We start from the raw sequence: 14,581 nt of genomic DNA on the forward strand, positions 1-14,581 counted from the left end.
GCTACATCAGATGTAGCAGAGCCGAGGGTGCACTGGAACCCCTGTGCACACTCAGCTCACGCTAATAGAATGCATTGGCCAGCGCTGATTGGCCAATGCATTCTATTAGCCTGATGAAGCAGAGCTGAATGTGTGTGCTTAGCTCAACTACTCCACCGGCGTAGTTGAGCTAAGCACACACATTCAGCTCTACTTCATCGGGCTAATAGAATGCATTGGCCAGCGCTGATTAGCCAGAGTACGGAATTCGACCAATCAGCGCTGGCTCTGCTGGAGGAGGCGGAGTCTAAGATCGCTCCACACCAGTCTCCATTCAGGTCCGACCTTAGACTCCGCCTCCTCCAGCAGAGCCAGCGCTGATTGGCCGAAGGCTGGCCAATGCATTCCTATGGGAATGCAGCGACTTAGCAGTGTTGAGCCAGTTCTGCTCAACTACACCGTGTGCCGGTCAGCCCATCAGATGTAGCAGAGCCGAGGGTGCACTAGAACCCTTATGCACACTCGGCTATGCTACATCAGATGTAGCAGAGCCGAGGGTGCACTGGAACCCCTGTGCACACTCAGCTCACGCGAATAGAATGCATTGGCCAGCGCTGATTGGCCAATGCATTCTATTAGCCTGATGAAGCAGGCTAATAGAATGCTTGTCCACACTCGGCTCTGCTACATCTGATGTAGCAGAGCCGAGTGTGCATAAGGGTTCTAGTGCACCCTCGGCTCTGCTACATCTGATGGGCTGACCGGCACACGGTGTAGTTGAGCAGAACTGGCTCAACACTGCTAAGTCTCTGCATACCCATAGGAATGCATTGGCCAGCCTTCGGCCAATCAGCGCTGGCTCTGCCGGAGGAGGCAGAGTCTAAGGTCGGACCAGAATGGAGACTGGTGTGGAGCGATCTTAGACTCCGCCTCCTCCAGCAGAGCCAGCGCTGATTGGTCAAATTCCGTACTCTGGCCAATCAGCGCTGTCCAATGCATTCCTATGGGAAAAAGTTAGCTTGCGAAAATCGCAAGCTGACAGGGATTTCCATGAAATAAAGTGACTTTTATGCCCCCAGACATGCTTCCCCTGCTGTCCCAGTGTCATTCCAGGGTGTTGGTATCATTTCCTGGGGTGTCATAATGGACTTGGTGACCCTCCAGACATGGATTTGGGTTTCCCCCTTAACAAGTATATGTTCCCCATAGACTATAATGGGGTTCGAAACCCGTTCGAACACTTGAACAGTGAGCGGCTGTTCGAATCGAATTTTGAACCTCGAACATTTTAGTGTTCGCTCATCTCTACTTAACAGCAATTACTTGCAAGGTCAATATTTGCCTAGAAAATGAACTTTATTCCCCAAAACACATTTTAACATCATTGCAGCCCTGCCTTAAAAGGACCAGCTAACATCGTTTCAGTGATTGCTCCATTAACACAGGTGTGGGTGTTGATGAGGACAGCGCTGGAGATCAATCTGTCATGATGAGCTTCCCACCACCACCAACAGCCCACCATAAGACCATCACCGGGCTGACATCCCATCATCTGAAGTGTTACACCCATCAGTGCTGTATCTGTTGATGGAGTTCCTGCCATTTCCATTATCTTACAGCTTCACACTGTCTTTTTTGTGCTTAAATAATAAACAATAATGATTTCTGATGATTTTGACTTACATTGTGTTTACTCTATCAGTATAAGATCAGATTTTATCCCCTAGCTCAGTGGTGGAGGGGCATTATACTGTGATGGGGCACTATGGAACATTTTACTGCATAGTTATACTGCCAGCTTCTAAGAGTGTACTCAGTGCACATAAGAAGACATCTGAAGACAGAGTTATAATTTCCACATGTATACTATAATAGCTAAATTGAATTATGTACAGAGGTTTTCAGGGTGCACATTGAAGACCTATTCTCAAAATATATTCTTGTGGCAAAACTTCTATGTAGGGACCACTAAGGGAGCAATATACTATGCTGGAGCACCAAAATGGGCATTATATGGTGTGAGGGTCACTAAGAAAATGTTATATTGTATGGGTAAACTAAGGGAGTATTATGTTTTGAGGGAATCAATAAGGAAGCATTAAATTTTAAGAGATAAGATAATCCTTTAATAGTCCCACAGTGGGGAAATTTCAGTATGTTACAGCAGCATAGTAATACAGATACAGGGATAATACACAGTAATATATTACAGACGTAGACACACATATGCTGAGAAGAGAAGATATACTAGGAGTCCATAGCAGCTAAGGAACGGAAGAGAAAGAAGGAAGACTTCATAGTCATAATCATTAGTTCTCTGTGCGGAGTGATCTTCGCTTGGTCTGATGTACACGCACCGGCCACTTTATTAGGTACACCTGTCCAACTGCTCGTTAACACTTAATTTCTAATCAGCCAATCACATGGCGGCAACTCAGTGCATTTAGGCATGTAGACAATCTCCTGCAGTTCAAACCGAGCATCAGTATGGGGAAGAAAGGTGATTTGAGTGCCTTTGAACGTGGCATGGTTGTTGGTGCCAGAAGGGCTGGTCTGAGTATTTCAGAAACTGCTGATCTACTGGGATTTTCACGCACAACCATATCTAGGGTTTACAGGGAATGGTCCGAAAAAGAAAAAACATCCAGTTAGCGGCAGTTCTGTGGGCGGAAATGCGTTGTTGATGCCAGAGGTCAGAGGAGAATGGCCAGACTGGTTTGAGCTGATAGAAAGGCAACAGTGACTCAAATAGCCACCCGTTACAACCAAGGTAGCCAGAAGAGCATCTCTGAATGCACAGTACGTCGAACTTTGAGGCAGATGGGCTACAGCAGCAGAAGACCACACCGGGTGCCACTCCTTTCAGCTAAGAACAGGAAACTGAGGCTACAATTTGCACAAGCTCATAGAAATTGGACAATTGAAGATTGGAAAAACGTTGCCTGGTCTGATGAGTCTCGATTTCTGCTGCGACATTCGGATGGTAGGGTCAGAATTTGGCGTCAACAACATGAAAGCATGGATCCATCCTGCCTTGTATCAATGGTTCAGGCTGGTGGTGGTGGTGTCATGGTGTGGGGAATATTTTCTTGGCACTCTTTGGACCCCTTGGTACCAATTGAGCATCGTTGCAACGCCAAAGCCTACCTGAGTATTGTTGCTGACCATGTCCATCCCTTTATGACCACAATGTACCCAACATCTGATGGCTACTTTCAGCAGGATAATGCGCCATGTCATAAAGCTGGAATAATCTCAGACTGGTTTCTTGAACATGACAATGAGTTCACTGTACTCCAATGGCCTCCACAGTTACCAGATCTCAATCCAATAGAGCATCTTTGGGATGTGGTGGAACGGGAGATTCGCATCATGGATGTGCAGCCGACAAATCTGCGGCAACTGTGTGATGCCATCATGTCAATATGGACCAAAATCTCTGAGGAATGCTTCCAGCACCTTGTTGAATCTATGCCACGAAGAATTGAGGCAGTTCTGAAGGCAAAACCGGGTCCAACCCGTTACTAGCATGGTGTACCTAATAAAGTGGCCGGTGAGTGTAGATTATACAGCCTGGTCGCGGTTGGAAGGAAGGACCTGCGATAGCGCTCCTTCTCACACTTGGGGTGAAGCAGACGGTCACTTACAGTGCTGCCAAGTCCCATCAAGGTCCCATACATGGGGTGGGATTTGTTCTCCCGCATGGAGGTCACCACACACAGTATCCTTCTGTCATCCACCACCTGTACAGGGTCCAGGGGGCTCCCCAGGACAGAGCTGGCCCTTCCGATCAGCCTGTCAAGTCTATTTCTGTCCCTGGTTGATATACTGCTCCCCCAGCAGGCCACACCAAAAAAAAAGGCTGAAGCAACCACAGAGTTGAAGAAGGCCCTAAGAAGTGGCCCCTGTACATGTACATAATAATACCACCTAGCTGGTCACTGCACATTTTAAGAACTCTTGTGCTTATTCCATCAGGTCCTCCAGCTTTGTCTGCTTTAATCTTCTTGATTTTCCTACACACCTGAGACTCCTGGAGAATCAGATAGTCAGATTGCAGTTGACTGCAGGTCGGTGGGGGTTGGGTCTTGGTGTGTGAGGGGAGGGGGGTTTACTGACATGCTGGTGAAGGGAGCGTTGGCTTGGAGTCAAATCTACTGAAGAATAGATTAAGCTTGTTAAGCCACTTCCTGTCACCTTTTATCTGAGGGCCAACCTTTTGTTTGTGTTCAGATATAGCCTTAAGACTGTCCCACATCTTCGAGATTCTACCCTCCCCCATCTGTAGTTCCATCTTCCGCCTGTAGTTGGCTTTCCCTTCTCTGATCAGTTGTCTTAGCTGTTTCTGCACCACCCCCCAGCTATTATTGTCCCCAGACCTAAAAATTCGTTTTTTCTCCTTGAGAAGAGTTTTAATCTCAGAGTTGATCCATGGTTTGTTATTGGAGAAAAACCTCACCTTTCTAGTTGGTACCGTGCTGTCCACACAGAAATTAATGTAGTCTGTTATGCAGTGTGTGAGTCCTTCAATGTCCCCTGGAAATGAGTCTTGAAACACTTCCTATAATGTGATATTAAAACAGTCCCTCAAAGTCTCGACACATTCCTCTGACCAAATTTTCACTCTACGGGTAACTTCTGGTTCACTGCGCACCAGTGAAGTGTATATCAGTGTGTCTTTGTAGAATGGGAGGAAATCCACACAATCACGGGGAGAACATGCAAACTTCTTGCAGATGTTTTTCCTGGCAGGATTTGAACCCAGTACTCCAGCGCTGCAGTGTTAACCACTGAGCCACCGTGATGCCAAAATATAACACATTTTGTATCCAACATGGTGAACACCATAAGTGATCAAAAAGTTATATGCAGCCTTCAACCAGCTCCATTCTCTTTAATAGGCGCGCTATTGTTGAGTACTGTACTATCTATGGCACTCCCATCGAGTCAAATGAGAGCCACGCAGGTCTGTCCATCCACCAAGCGACACGACTATATATTCAGCCTGGATGCGGGGTCAGGCTGAATTCCCAGAGTGGGGTTAAAAAAACTATTCTCAGGCCCAGTGGGGGTCTCTGCAGACAGACCTCCATTAACCAGGTATTTATCCTCTATCATTTAGGTGTATACAGTGCAGTAACATTTTGTCACTTACAGGAGACATCTCTGTCTAATCGTTCACGTTTCCCTTCTCTTCCGTTTGAGCCGCCATGACCACTCCTTCCAGCTGTGATTTGTCTCTGTAAAGTTTGCAACACAGACATCTTTGGCTCCTCACTTTTCTAAGTACCTGACCCACATTGTCCTCACCATTTTTTTTCAATGCCTCCGTTGTCATAGTTCCTATCCCACCTCCCCTGCGCAGTTATTGGTGCAAAATACGCACCAGGGAAGGTGGGAGGGGATACGAATTTTTACTGCGTTTGCCTCGTGGTATTCGATTGTAATCGAATACCTCGAACGGCCTGATATTCTATCGAATATGTATTCGATCGAGCGGTGTTCGCTCATCTCTAATAATAATAAGACGCACCTAGGTTTTAGAGGAGGAAAATAGGGGGAAAAAATTTTGAAGCACAAAATGGTACAATATTTAATATATAGGAGTTGTAGTTTTGCAACAGCTGCAAGGCCACATTGACAGGTGACCCTGCAGATATACGGGGATGCATAGAGCATTTTTTGCAGGGTCAGATGTACTTTTTAGTTATACCATTTTGGGGAATGTCTATGGCTTAGATCACCTTTTATTTAAATCAGAGGCAAAACGGTGAAAAAAAACCTGGCAGGTTTAGAACTTTTGATTTTGACGTTCACCGTGCAGGAAAAATATTAGTAGACTGGACATTTTCGGACACAGGGATTCCTAATGTGTATGTGTTTCACAGTAATTTACTACTTTTATATGTATTCTAGGGAAGGGAGGTGATTTAGAACTTTTCTTTATTTTATTTTTTTTAAAGTGTTCTTTTTTTTTTTAACTATTTATTAGCCCCCCCTCCAGGGGACTTGAACCTGCTATCATTTGATTGCAAGTCCCATAGACGGCAATACAAGTGTATTGCCGCCTATGGGAGATTCTATATATTACTACTGCAGATGGTCATGGACTAGTCGCAATAGTAATATAGCAGTGACAGGCCTGGGAGCCTTCAGGAGGCTCCCGGCTGTCACCAGAACAGGTCAGCTCCTATGATATCGCCACGTAGAAGCTTGGGTATGGGGCTGGTGGGGACCAGCCCCGGGGGGTATTTTATAATAATATAATAATAATACATTTTATTTATATAGCGCCAACATATTCCGCAGCGCTGTACAATTTATAGGGTTCAGATACAGACATACATAACAAAGAACGTCATTTCACACAATGGGACTGAGGGCCCTGCTCAAAAGAGCTTACAATCTATGAGGTAGAGGGGGTGACACAAGAGGTAGCAGGGGCGGCATTGCTTATACAGTGTTCAGACAATTTTGTGCATTAGGAATTGTGATAGGCTTGTCTGAAAAGATGCGTCTTTAGTTTGCGTTTGAAACTGTAGAAGTTGGGAGTTAATCTTATTGTCCAGGGTAGAGCATTCCAGAGAAGTGGTGCAGCTCGGGAGAAGTCTTGTATACGAGCATGGGAGGTTCTGATAATAGAGGATGTAAGTGTTAGGTCATTGAGTGAGCGGAGAGCACGGGTTGGGCGGTAGACAGAGATGAGGGAAGAAATATAGGGAGGTGCGGCATTATGGAGAGCCTTGTGGATGAGAGTAATAACTTTATATTTTATTCTATAATGAATAGGCAGCCAATGTAGTGACTGGCACAGGCCGGAGGCATCGCTGTAGCGTCTAGCCTGGTAGATGAGCCTGGCCGCTGCATTCAGAATAGATTGTAGAGGAGAGAGTTTAGTGAGGGGAAGACCGATTAGTAAGGAATTACAGTAGTCAAGGCGAGAATGAATCAGAGAGACAATAAGTGTCTTTAGTGTATCTCTGGTAAGGAAAGGGCGTATTCTGGAGATGTTTTTGAGGTGGAGGTGACATGAACGTGCGAGTGATTCAATATGAGGGGTGAAGGAAAGGTCTGCGTCAAATATGACCCCAAGGCAGCGGGCATGCTGCCTAGGAGTTATAGTAAGGCCTGAGACTGCAATGGATATATCAGGGACAGATCTGTTAGATGGTGGAAACAGTAGTAGTTCAGTCTTAGAGAGATTTAGTTTCAGATAGAGCGAGGACATGATATTAGAGACAGCAGAGAGACAGTCACTGGTGTTCTGTATGAGTGCAGGGGTGATGTCACGGGAAGATGTGTATAATTGGGTGTCATCAGCATAAAGATGGTACCTGAAGCCAAATCTGGCGATGGTTTGTCCAATGGGGGCTGTGTAGAGAGAAAAGAGCAGGGGGCCGAGGACCGAGCCCTGAGGAACCCCAACAGCAAGGGAAAGAGGGGAGGAAACAGAGCCCGCAAATGATACACTGAAAGTGCGGTCTGAGAGATAAGAGGAGAACCAGGAGAGCGCAGTGTCATTGAGGCCGACTGAGCGGAGCATAGTGAGAAGAAGTTGATGGTCAACAGTGTCAAAAGCTGCAGAGAGGTCCAGAAGAATAAGAAGAGAGAAGTCACCATTGGATTTAGCCTTTAGTAGATCATTAGAGACTTTTGTGAGAGCTGTTTCAGTAGAGTGCAGAGCGCGGAAACCAGATTGTAAGGGGTCAAGCAGAGAGTTAGCAGAGAGATAACGGATTAACCGAGAATAAACCAGGCGTTCCAAAAGTTTAGAGATGAAGGGGAGGTTAGAGACGGGTCGATAGTTAGCAGCACAGGATGGGTCCAGGGAGGGTTTTTTCAGTAGTGGGATTATAACAGCATGCTTGAAGGAGGATGGGAAGATTCCAGAAGAGAGAGAGGTTAAATATTTTAGTAAGGTAAGTAGTGACAGCAGGGGACAGAGATTGGAGAAGGTGTGAGGGGAAGGGGTCACTACTGCAGGTTGTGGGGCGAGATGAAGAAAGTAGCTGGGAAACTTCCTCTTCTGTGACAGGTTCAAAAGATGAGAATGGACAGTCTAAAGTGCGGCTGGTGAGGGGATCAGTACTATCGTAGGTGTGGGAGTCAATGCCACCTGGGGCTTGGGCAGTAATTTCCTGACGGATCTTATCAATTTTATCATGGAAATACATGGCCAGGTCATCAGCACTAAGGTCTGTGAATGGCGTCTGCACCTTGGGTGTGAGTAAGGAGTGAAAGGTTTCAAAAAGCCTTTTAGGGTTGCTGGAGAGAGAAGAGATGAGGGCGGTGAAATAGTCTTGTTTGGCGAGGTAAAGGGCAGAGCTATATACTTTGGGGGGAAGGGGGGGTTACATTTTTATGCCCGCAATTGGAATGCATTCTAATTGAGGGCATTAGCTGCGGGCCTCCGCTTATAGTGGAAACTCGGTTGCTATGGCGGCCGCCATTACAGATCCGGTAACCGCTGTAATAGAAAGACGGATGCCGGGCATTAGCTTCGGACCTCCGCGTATAGCGGAAACCCGGTTGCTATGGCAGCCGCTCTGCAGCAGAGCAGCCGCCATTATATACCCGGAATCAGCTGTAATAGAACGACGGATGCCGGGGACAGTTTTAGACAACGACACAGGTGCCAGGGCCTGCGGCATCGCTACACTTCTGTCCTGCAGGAAGCCAGCAGCGGCAGCAGTGTGGCGAGGCTGCAATTCCACTCCGCTCCACCACATTCGGACTGTAAGACGCACCCTCATTTTCCCCCAAAATTTTTTGGGAAAAAAGTGCGTCTTATAGTCCGAAAAATACGATATCTGCTGGACTATAGATGCGCTCTAGGTATGACTGTACCTGCTGGTGCAGCTGGAGGGTGACAGCTATTTTAGTGTATGCAATTTACTTTGTAGATCCCACTAGGTGGCATCACACTGTGATCTTATAATGTTTTATATTCATATCCTACTTCCTACTATATCAAAACATTATTATCTATCAGTATAAACTGACAGGGTTCGGGGGATATTGTCACTCCTTAGGGAGAGACCACCATATAGGTGTGTGGAGACTTTTAAGCCTTTAGCACTCCACTTTGCAAGGAACTATGGGAAGAATATGCAAATCTGCCTTCCATGATGTAATTAGGAAGACAGTTGCTGCCTCATTGTTGCAAACCAATAGAGGGCGCTCACCGGAATGTGCAAGCCTGTCTTAAGACAGGATTCCAGTGAAATAACCCAATAATGGCTGCTCCCTTTAGCCTCATGCTCGACCTTCCAAGAGGCCTTTGTTTAGCAACGACGCTGGGATTAATACCAGGTATAGTCTCTCAATCGAAGACAGCTGTTTCGATCTGGTTGGATCTCATCAGCCCGATGTAGAGAGGACTATAACCTGGTAGAGGTGAGAGGCTTAGACAGGGTTCGGGGGATATTGTCACTCCTTAGGGAGAGACCACCATATAGGTGTGTGGAGACTTTTAAGCCTTTAGCACTCCACTTTGCAAGGAACTATGGGAAGAATATGCAAATCCGCCTTCCATGATGTAATTAGGAAGACAGTTGCTGCCTCATTGTTGCAAACCAATAGAGGGCGCTCACTGGAATGTGCAAGCCTGTCTTAAGACAGGATTCCAGTGAAATAACCTCTAGCCTCTCACCTCTACCAGGTTATAGTCCTCTCTACATCGGGCTGATGAGATCCAACCAGATCGAAACAGCTGTCCTCGATTGAGAGACTATACCTGGTATTAATCCCAGCATCGTTGCTAAACAAAGGCCTCTTGGAAGGTCGGGCATGAGGCTAAAGGGAGCAGCCATTATTGGGTTATTTCACTGGAATCCTGTCTTAAGACAGGCTTGCACATTCCGGTGAGCGCCCTCTATTGGTTTGCAACAATGAGGCAGCAACTGTCTTCCTAATTACATCATGGAAGGCGGATTTGCATATTCTTCCCATATAAACTGACAGGCATTCTATTAAGTCGAGCCTCTGTTCTGGAAGACATTGTGAGGCCCCTGCTGCCAGGACAACCATTATGACCTCACAAAGCACATGACATCATCAGTTCTATATCACCAGCTACATGTCCTGAGTCTGACAGATTGTAGAGGTCCAGTCCAGGTAAGCAGCACAGATATTCTCTCACATAACAAATGCTCGGCCGCTGCTCCATTCATACAGGAGACATTGGCATTCCTACTCTGCTTTCTTTTACGGATAATGGCGAGGAATTGCTGTGGGCGGGGCCAGTGGATCACCAGGTTTTTTACATAAATGATGAGTGAAATCTAAGAGCAGGCCTAGATATCACTGAGTATTTCCCTAGAGACAGACTCTAGAGATAAGATAGGGAGAGAGATTTCCTATTCTATTTTTTTTTTAATTTGAGGATATTCTAATGAAAAAGGAGGATAAATGTTCCTGAGATTTCTCAGTGTTGGGTTCCCTGAGGTTCGGATGTTCCTTTCTAATAAATAATACCTGTTGTCGGCTTTCGGAGCTCATAACCCTTTCAGTTCGGTATAATATCCATTGTTTCTATTCCCTATCATGTAATTCTTTAACATTCGTTATTGTCATGTAATTCATCTGAGCCCTTGTGTATTCTCCTATAGGTGCACTCCATACTGTATGCAGAGGAGGACAACTGGACGTATATATATAGACATATATGTGTATTTAAAGGTTGTAAGTATGTATACAATATGTGTATAGGATACATATACATACAGTATATATTTAAATATGCACATGTTTAGAGACTTTTAAGTACCTTTCTACAATAAGTCCCTTTGTATACAGTGAGTAAAGTGTCAGTATATATATATGAAAATATGCATAGTAGGAGAGGAGATTGTAAGTAATGTTAGTAATACATATTTCTATATACAGTATGTGTAAGGTTTAGATATGTATGTATGTTAATAGATTGTAGGTCAGGTCATTAATAATGTATATAGAGGTACTTATGTTTATATTTGTGTATATGTATTTTCACATGTATATTTAGAAACTGTAAATAATGTCAGTAATAATTTCATCTATACTGTATGTATAAGGTTTGTGTATGTATAGATATAAATGTATATTTCAGATTGTAAAGTGTAAATAATAAATATTTCTATGTTCAGTATTTGTAAAGTATCAGTATATTTCTCTATATATGTATAGTTAGAGATTATAAATAATGTGCTTAACAAGAACTTCTATATACAATATATGTACAGTGTGTATAGATATTTATATGTATACTTAGAGACTTTAAGTAGCTTTAGCAATAAGTTACTTTGTATAGAGTGAGTATATATCTATAGACATATATAGTCAGAGAACTTCTATATACAATATATGTACAGTGTGTGTATAGATATTTATATGTATACTTAGAGACTTTAAGTAGCTTTAGCAATAAGTTACTTTGTATAGAGTGAGTAAAGTGAGTATATATCTATAGACATACACAGTCAGAGAACTTCTATATACAATATATGTACAGTGTGTGTATAGATATTTATATGTATACTTAGAGACTTTAAGTAGCTTTAGCAATAAGTTACTTTGTATAGAGTGAGTAAAGTGAGTATATATCTATAGACATACATAGTCAGAGAACTTCTATATACAATATATGTACAGTGTGTGTATAGATATTTATATGTATACTTAGAGACTTTAAGTAGCTTTAGCAATAAGTTACTTTGTATAGAGTGAGTAAAATGAGTATATATAGACATACACAGTCAGAGAACTTCTATATACAATATATGTACAGTGTGTGTATAGATATTTATATGTATACTTAGAGACTTTAAGTAGCTTTAGCAATAAGTTACTTTGTATAGAGTGAGTAAAATGAGTATATATCTATAGACATACATAATCAGAGATTGTAAGTGGAGAAAAAGTTTGTGTTATTAATCAATATTCTGTGAAAAAAGGCTAAGAAATCTGCCGGGGTATGTAAACTTTTGAGCTCAACTGTGTATATATATTTATATATATATATTGCAAATAAATGTTATACTATAAAATATAGTGAATTATTTAGTAAAACTGGAGCTTTCATACAGCTAAGGCCATTGCAGAAATAATGATATCTTATCCATAGTGATGATATACACACACTATACATCCCATCGACCACTTAGTGTTTCGATGGGTCCCTATACTAACACTTTATGCAGGACAGGAGATAGTCTTCTTATATAATCATTGTTACAGTGCAGTCTATACGTACTTTCTCTCTGGGGTCTTACCTATAGGGAGAGAGCAGCATTTATTATAGAGGTATATTAGTCTTAGTGTAGGGACCCATCTGAATGAGGTCGCCGTGACGGGGCAGATGGGCTCGCACAATTCATCAAACTGTGCGCTAAGAACCTCACATTTATAACTGTAGTTAGTGACAAATGAAAGTGAAGATGAAGAATTTTATCATTTGGATGAAAAAGCAATGTACTAACAAAATAGTTTTTTAAGGTTTTTTTCAGTCTTAAATATTATAGTATAAATATATATATATTATTATTATTATAAATATTATAAATGTGAAAGTTTGTGTGTTTGGATGTTTGTGTGTTTTTTCCTCAATCACGCAAAAATGGCTGAACGGATTTAAATGAAATTTGGCATATAGATAGTTTGTAACCTCGATTAACACATAGGCTACTTTTTATCCCAGTAAATGACATGGCTTCACAACTGTTATGAATTTATGTTCACATACTATATTAAACAACTCTTGCAGCAGCTTATCTCAAGTTCTGATAAAGCCGGGTCTGTTACCTCACTGTGTAAACACACAGATAACCCTCAGTGGATTGTGTCCATGCATTTGCATATTATATGATCTGCTCCAGACAACATGCTGACACACTGAATGGGAAAACACCTTTAATCCAAATTGGCAGTTTGCCAATTTTGAACATGCCTGGAAAAAGAAAATCTAATTTGTCGCAAACAACGAGAGCTATGAATGTAGCCAGAACAGAGATGAGGGGGATCATCGAAGCTAACAACACACTCATTATATGACGTCCCAGCGAGCTGTTGAGATGCCGGAGCAATCACAGGCATGGCGTGAAGAACAAGTTTAGCAACAGGACAGCTTAAGAGCTGGCGAAACACCGGTGCAGGCAAAACATCGATGGGAGCAATTTGCTGAATATAGGACAAAGTTGCAGGCAGAGGCTAGTCATTCATAAAACAGATTTTGAGCTTAGAATATGCCTGAATAGTCTTTAAAAAGGCTATTCAGGTTCTGCCTCCAGTTCTTCCAAAGACCTCCACCCCCATTTCTTGTAAAAATTGGTAAAAACAATATGCTAAGGAGGCTCACCGAGCTCTCTGGGCGTTCCCCAGGGCCATAGAACACAAATCATACCTCAGTAACGCCCCTCCGTGGCTTGTGCTCTGTTATGCCTTTCTACCCCTCACTTGCTTTACCGCTTACATCCTCTGTTGTTTCACTCCTTGCACTTCAAATCCCATGCATACGCAGTAATGTTCTGTTCTGAGTGCTACTGCACATGCCTGAGCGCCATTTTCTTGTAGCTACCTATAGAACTCAGCATATTGCTCCGTATGCTGTTCTATAAAGAGCTACACCAAAATGGCGCTCGGGCATGCGCAGTACTGTGCGTCCGAGCGCCATTTTGGTGTAGTTCGCTATAGAACAGCATACTGAGCAGTATGCTGAGTTCTATAGGTAGCTACTAGAAAATGGCACCAACAAAATCCAGTTACAAACATGTCCACAATCTATATAATGTAAAGAAACAAATCTAATTACATGTTTAAAATTCCCGCATTCACCTGTACTATGATTATTTATTTCTCCTACTCATATAGCACCATCATATTCCATGGTGATTTTCAGACATTGTCAGTTACTGTCCCATAAAGAGTTTACAATGTAAGTTCCCTGTCAGTGGAGGAGGATCCGGAGTACTCAGATGAAATCATGGCGTACACTGGCAGAATATACAACCTCCTAGCAGATGTTGTCCTTTGCCGGATTCAAACCCAGGACTCCACTGATAAATGTAACACTTTTTTTTTTCTTTTTTTTATAAATGTAGATTCTGAACCCAATATAGGGATCGCAATGTACATTCTTTTCCTATCAGTGTGTCTTTGTAAAATGGTGAACACCATAAGTGATCAAAAAGTCATATGTAGCCTTCAACCAGCTCCATTCTCTTTAACCCCTTAAGGACGCAGGGTACTTTGGGCCTTAAGGCTCAGACCCTGTTTTTCAAATATGACATCTTTTACTTTATGTGAGGATAGCTTCATATTGCATTTACCTATCCAGGTGATTCCAAGATTGTTTTTTTTGTGACACCTTCTACTTTATGTTGGTGGTAAATTTTGGTCATTATACTTTGTGTTTGTTTGTTAAAAAAAGGACAATGTACTGAAAATTTCATAAAATTATCATGGACATGGACTAGTCGCAATAGTGATATAGCAGTGACAGGCCTGGGAGCCTTCAGGAGGCTCCCGGCTGTCACCAGAACAGGTCAGCTCCTATGATATCGCCACGCAGAAGCTTGGGTATGGGGCTGGTGGGGACCAGCCCCAGGGGGTATTTTATACTTTGCGG

Source organism: Leptodactylus fuscus, chromosome 2, assembly GCF_031893055.1.
Source record: "Leptodactylus fuscus isolate aLepFus1 chromosome 2, aLepFus1.hap2, whole genome shotgun sequence".
In the NCBI taxonomy this organism is placed as follows: domain Eukaryota; kingdom Metazoa; phylum Chordata; class Amphibia; order Anura; family Leptodactylidae; genus Leptodactylus; species Leptodactylus fuscus.